General features: G+C 42.7%; 1 protein-coding gene across 1 annotated transcript in view; it reads left to right on the top strand.

Annotated features, from left to right (window-relative positions):
• Window positions 1-2,299: 2,299 nt before the first annotated feature.
• Window positions 2,300-5,328, top strand: part of KIAA1324L (KIAA1324-like ortholog) — a 46,943-nt gene continuing 43,914 nt past the window's right edge. Inside the window, exon 1 of the mRNA XM_008947635.1 lies at window positions 2,300-2,417. The gene's annotated coding sequence lies outside the window, so the exon portion shown is untranslated. The remainder of the gene's footprint in view (window positions 2,418-5,328) is intronic.

Here is a 5,328-nt window from a genome sequence, read left to right as displayed (position 1 = left end):
GTCTTGCATATTTAATTTAATACATTTTTTTTTCCCTGATGTGATATGAACTATGAGATGGATCTATTACAGATATGTTATTTACATATTCTAGTTCCCCTGTAGGCAGATTTCATACCAAAATGATTAAGGGCTGTTTTTTCCTGTTCCTCAAAGACTGTAAAATGAGATGAAAGGGGGAAAATGCATACTTTAATTGATTATATTTGTCGAGCTGAGAGTGTGATCTATTGTATTTCATGTGTAGCTCTGTGTTTGGTAGAGTCTTCTTGTGCCTTGGTTTATTTTTGAGACAAATAGTTTTCCTTTCTGCTGTGCTGTTAGTTAAGTTTTTAAAGCATAGGATGAGCCACAAAGACATCTATTGAACCAAGGAAATATTAATTCCAGAGAAATCAGAATATTATTTGCACTTGGATGCAAGATATCAAACGCTTTAATAATGTTTAGGTAGAACTTTATTAACATCTGGATACCTCTGGAGAGCTATGGTAGTAGGGGAAGTATTAAACTCAGTATTGTTTGTTTTTCTCTGTTTTTCTTTAAGTAAATGAAGAGAATTGCAAGTCTTCCTGTGAGTCAGCCGAATATTTGCAGGGATTAAGCTATACTGAATATTTGCAGGACCAAGCTATACTGGAGCCAGTATGGACTGATGCTTATCCACCTGATTCCCATTTCTCTGCTCCATCATGTGAGATGTCAGCACTGCAAGGGGTCATAGAAGGAGCAGGAAAAGATTGCCCCCAAAATAATCCTTCTGTGGACAGAGTACCACATCCAGGGGTAGTGTAGCCTAACGGCTGATGTCTGGAGTCATGATGGGACAGATCTTTAGACAGGCAGATTTATGCTGCCTCATGGGTGGGTTTTACTGAAGTGAAAGTGAGTTACATCAGCTGAAGTCTTCTGCTTGTGCCTTGGGCTGTGGACATGACCACTGCTTTCCCCCTCTTTGGCTCATGGCCAGTCCTGCCAGGAGAAACCAGCTAAATTGAAAGGAACCAGTCAATCTTTATGGATCCAGCACACTAGTCTGCCCTAAAGCTTGTGTGAATGTTGAACCTGTGACTAAAGCTCTGATCTTGTTTTCCTCAGTCCTACAATTTTGTCTATTTTTATGGGCCCTGCAGGAGTGTGAAGTGTTGGGTTCCCCTGAGGAAATGAAGTCTCAGTCCAAACAAACTGGCTGGTCTCCCTCTCTGTAGTCAGTGGAAAAAAGTTTCTAGGACATGTGTTATCTCCTTGTCCCCTCTGCAGCCGGTGTCTAAAATAGGCACGTGGTCAACGTTTTCCCTCTATTGACTGCAAAGGGAGCTGCAGGTGGCCTTGCCCTTGTAGAGACATTTATGGAGCTTGCCAGTATGTGTCATTTTAATATAGGTCTGTTCCCTCTGAAGGAAGTTATGCACCAATTCTTCCAGCATCACCCAAACTCTCCCTTGATACCAAACTGATTAAAGAATGAGAAGTTGCTGAGGTTTATTGAGATAGTAAAATGGTGGGCTATGAATTTGGAAACAAAGCTGCAAAGAGAACACTGAAAATGTAACTAGGTGTGAGTCCAGATTGTATGTGAAATCAGAATCAATATTATTAATGAGATAAATAGCTAATATTCTTTCGTAGCTAATGTTAGGAAGTTTCTTACTGCTTTTCAGTTAGGCTCCTCAGGGTTTATCTCGAGCACAGAGACCATGGGGCTGATCTCCTCTCACACCAGCATTCTGCCTGAGGTACTCCTTAGAGCTGACCCTGGAAGGCATTTTCAGAGGTATCCCAATACTGGATTTATCTCCTTTAATTTGTCTGGACTTGCTCTGAAGTCAAGGAAATGGGAAAGGCACTCGCAGAAGGTGATTCACCCCATCCATCGTAGACATCCAGCCTCACATGGGATGAGTTGTGCTCTGGGTGTGGCTTGCTCCACTGGCTGAGGAGGAAGCCTGGTTGGCTGCAGTAGATCAGATACCAGGACAGCCAGAAGTTTGGGATCAATCTTGCTCTAAGAGACTGAGGAAAAAATTGTGGAATCTGTGTCACATCTCTCCAGTGCTTTTGCAAATCCCACCCTCTGCCTTAGCATTTGTTCTGCACAGCATCTGATGTGCTTTGTGTTTGCTCTGTGGTGATAAACGGCGATCATCAAAGCAGCGAGAGTGCCGCACAGGATGGTCCATGCCAGCTACTTCCTTTCTGGTTTAATTATAACCGACTTTGCTAATGCCAGTCTTGATTAACGAGCTTAATATGCAAATGTTATGATGAAACTGAAACTCTTTGTAATTGCTTGCAGACAGATTACCACTTCGAGTACACCGAGTGCGACAGCAGCGGCTCCAGGTGGAGGGTGGCTGTCCCCAACCCGGCGGCGGAGTGCTCCGGACTGCCCGACCCCGTGAAAGGGAAGGAGTGCAGTATGTCAGCACGCCTCGTTTTCCACACCCCGACAAGCTGCTTGTGCTCTTCACCCTTGCATGGCTTCTTAGCTCCGTCACCGACATCCTGAGCCTCCCTGAGTTAGTCCTTAGCTTCCAGCCCTGCTTGTCTCTTGGAGCGGGGGAGCAGGGATTGCCTGCAGAGCTCGAGCTCTGCTGCGGGTACCCTTGTCTCCTAATTCACAGCCAAGGCACCTCCTTTACAGCACCCCTTGAGGAGATGTGGTTGCTTGTCTTGAGCTGCTGAACTCTTTAAGTTCTGCAGCTCTCTGTTTATTTTTGGCTGTATTGGCCATCCAAATTATATTTGCAGAGTGTCTACATTCTCATTACCTGCATTATCCAGTTAATTAATAAGCTGAATGCATATGTAATGGTAAATGTCATATTTGCCTGGGTTATTTTAGTGAAGAAGCTTTTGCATTTTATTTATTTGTGTATTTATTTTTAACAACTTGGAGTGCTCTCCTATCACTTGGTCCTACAGGGTTTGTTTTAACGTTAAAACACTTCTTTTCACCTTGGTACGTGAGCAAACTGCTGTTCTGCAAACACATTTGGACTGTTCCCTCACTGTTTTGTAGATTCCCAAGCTGAATGCTCTTTCCCATCACATTTCTTTGCTCTAGTGGTTCACTCCACTAAAGGTCCTAGTGGTGCTTTACTTTCTCAGTTATTTGTACTGGGGGTATAAATTACTCTGTCTGACAAAGGGGATGAACAATGGCAACGTCCTTTCAGTTCTACTGTAGGAGAGGTGAGACTGACTCACTTCTGACTCTCCTCCTGTAAAGGTTTATTCTTCAAGCATCACTTGAGAAGCTGTCTATGTCATTCCTGGTATTTAGGTTTAGTTTTTGAGGTTTTAAATGTGAAATCTGTGTTTATCCCTAGGATATGGTTTTCAGTTAGAGAAATAGAGAGCTGGGAAGCACCTCAGGTGATCCCACAATTCATCCCCTAGCCCAAACAGCTAGAGTAGCAGTAACTTCATCACTCACGGCTGATGTTAGGCTGGGCTGTTTTCAGGGACCTCCAGTGATGAAGAGCCTGTAAATTCTCCAGATATTTACTCATCTATTTTGTTCTTTTTGTTTTCCCTCCTGTGGCAGCTTTTTTTTCTGATGTTGCATCTCCCTTGTTATAGTCAAAGCCTGTTACTTTTTGCTGTCTGCACTACAGAGGAGCAGATAATGTCATCCCTTCTGCTTTTGGTGTACTCTGGAGCAAAGAGTTACAACTCATTTTCTTTTTTGATATATGATATTTCTTCTTAAATCTTGTGATAAATGGTTTGAAGTCCAGCAACATTACACTCTCCTCCACTTCTACTATAGATTTCGACAAATGGTGCCTTTCCTCTGCATCTCCTTCTATTTGTGTGTCTTCCTGGTTGTAAATCAGTTCCAGTGAAAATTCAGCTTCTATAACAATACATGAATCTCTGGCTTATCCATATCTTCCCCATAGACAAGGGGAAAACTTTGCCCAGTAAATTTGCTGTGATATTGTACATCAAAGTACAGGATTCTGTTAAATACACTTGAAAACTCATCTCACGAGATGACCCTCCTCCTTGTAGAGTTGTTGTTAAGACCCATGGCAATTCAGCTGGTTTGAGAAACAACGGGATATTTGACTTTTTTTTTACTGAACCCTTCAGATCTCATCTCTCTGAGCTCTTGAGAGTGCAGTGGTGTTAATACAATTCTGTCTTTTTTTTCTGTGTCTGTAGTAGATTATCTGGCTTCAGGAGCTATCTGGTGCCTCAGTTTTGTCTGATGACAAAAGTAATTTGAAGTTTCTCATCTCTTAGTCTTTCACCTTTTGCTTTAGGAGCAGCCAGTCTTTCAGACTGAAAACAGGAATCTGCCAAGAGCAGTCAATCACTGTAGGAACGTGCAAGGAACACCCCTCCCGTTTGGCTTGGCTAACGTGGTGGGGTTTACTGCAAAATATTTGAACCTATGTAGAGTTTGACTGATGCCCATTCTTCAATGGGGGGGATATACTGAGAGGCAGCTTTGAAGATTATGTGCCCTCTGCTCGTTAGAGTTTACATATGGGGGTCATCTGTTGTTGATGAAGAATTGTGTTGAAAATGCTGGCAGACAGACACCTCCTCACTGACTTGTCATGTTCTTTGAGCTAGTGGCTTCTGTCTGATCTGACAACACAGCAGCTGGACCAAGGATGTCTTATACTAAAAGCACGAATTTCTGTAGCCTGGGGAAAATGAAAAGTGCAGTATTTGGGGTTGCTACAGCTCGTGTACAGAGTGAAATTTGTGCTACAGACCCAGTCAAGGGTTGCATAAATATCTCACCAAGTAATTAATGGTTCCTTGAGATGCCTTCCCTTTCTCATAGGCCTAGTGTTATTTTATCCTGAGGCCTACCAAGAAACAACATAACTATGCCATATCCTTTCAGATGAGTCTTTCTGGACATTCTACAGATTTATTCAGACTCTCACACACCTTGTAGATCCTGGCTATGCCAGAGAATACTGACACTGGGGCTCATTGTGATATTTGGTAGAGTCATGGGTTCCCTTAGTTGATGCTTTCAGTTCTTCAGCCTGTGGAACCAGGGACAACAGTGCAATTACTGCAGGTAGGATGATTTCCAGCTTTGAAGATCTGTTATCTTCAGAAGTTTTGGCTGCTGTTACTAGTCCATGAGATATAACTGAGCTAGCTGTGTCTCTGCTCTTAAACAATTGCAGTTATAAAGCACTGTGAGCTCTTTGGACTTTTCTTTTTGGTCTTTGTGAGGTTGGCAGAGCCATCAGTGGTCCTTGGTGGCAGTGAGGACACAATGGATATAGAGAAAACTGGCTGAGAAAATGGTTGTGGTTTTTTTTTTTTTTTTAAAACTTCACACCGTTG

This window comes from Merops nubicus, unplaced genomic scaffold, assembly GCF_000691845.1.
Source record: "Merops nubicus isolate BGI_N331 unplaced genomic scaffold, ASM69184v1 scaffold8369, whole genome shotgun sequence".
In the NCBI taxonomy this organism is placed as follows: domain Eukaryota; kingdom Metazoa; phylum Chordata; class Aves; order Coraciiformes; family Meropidae; genus Merops; species Merops nubicus.
This window is presented reverse-complemented; position numbering and strand designations above follow the sequence as displayed.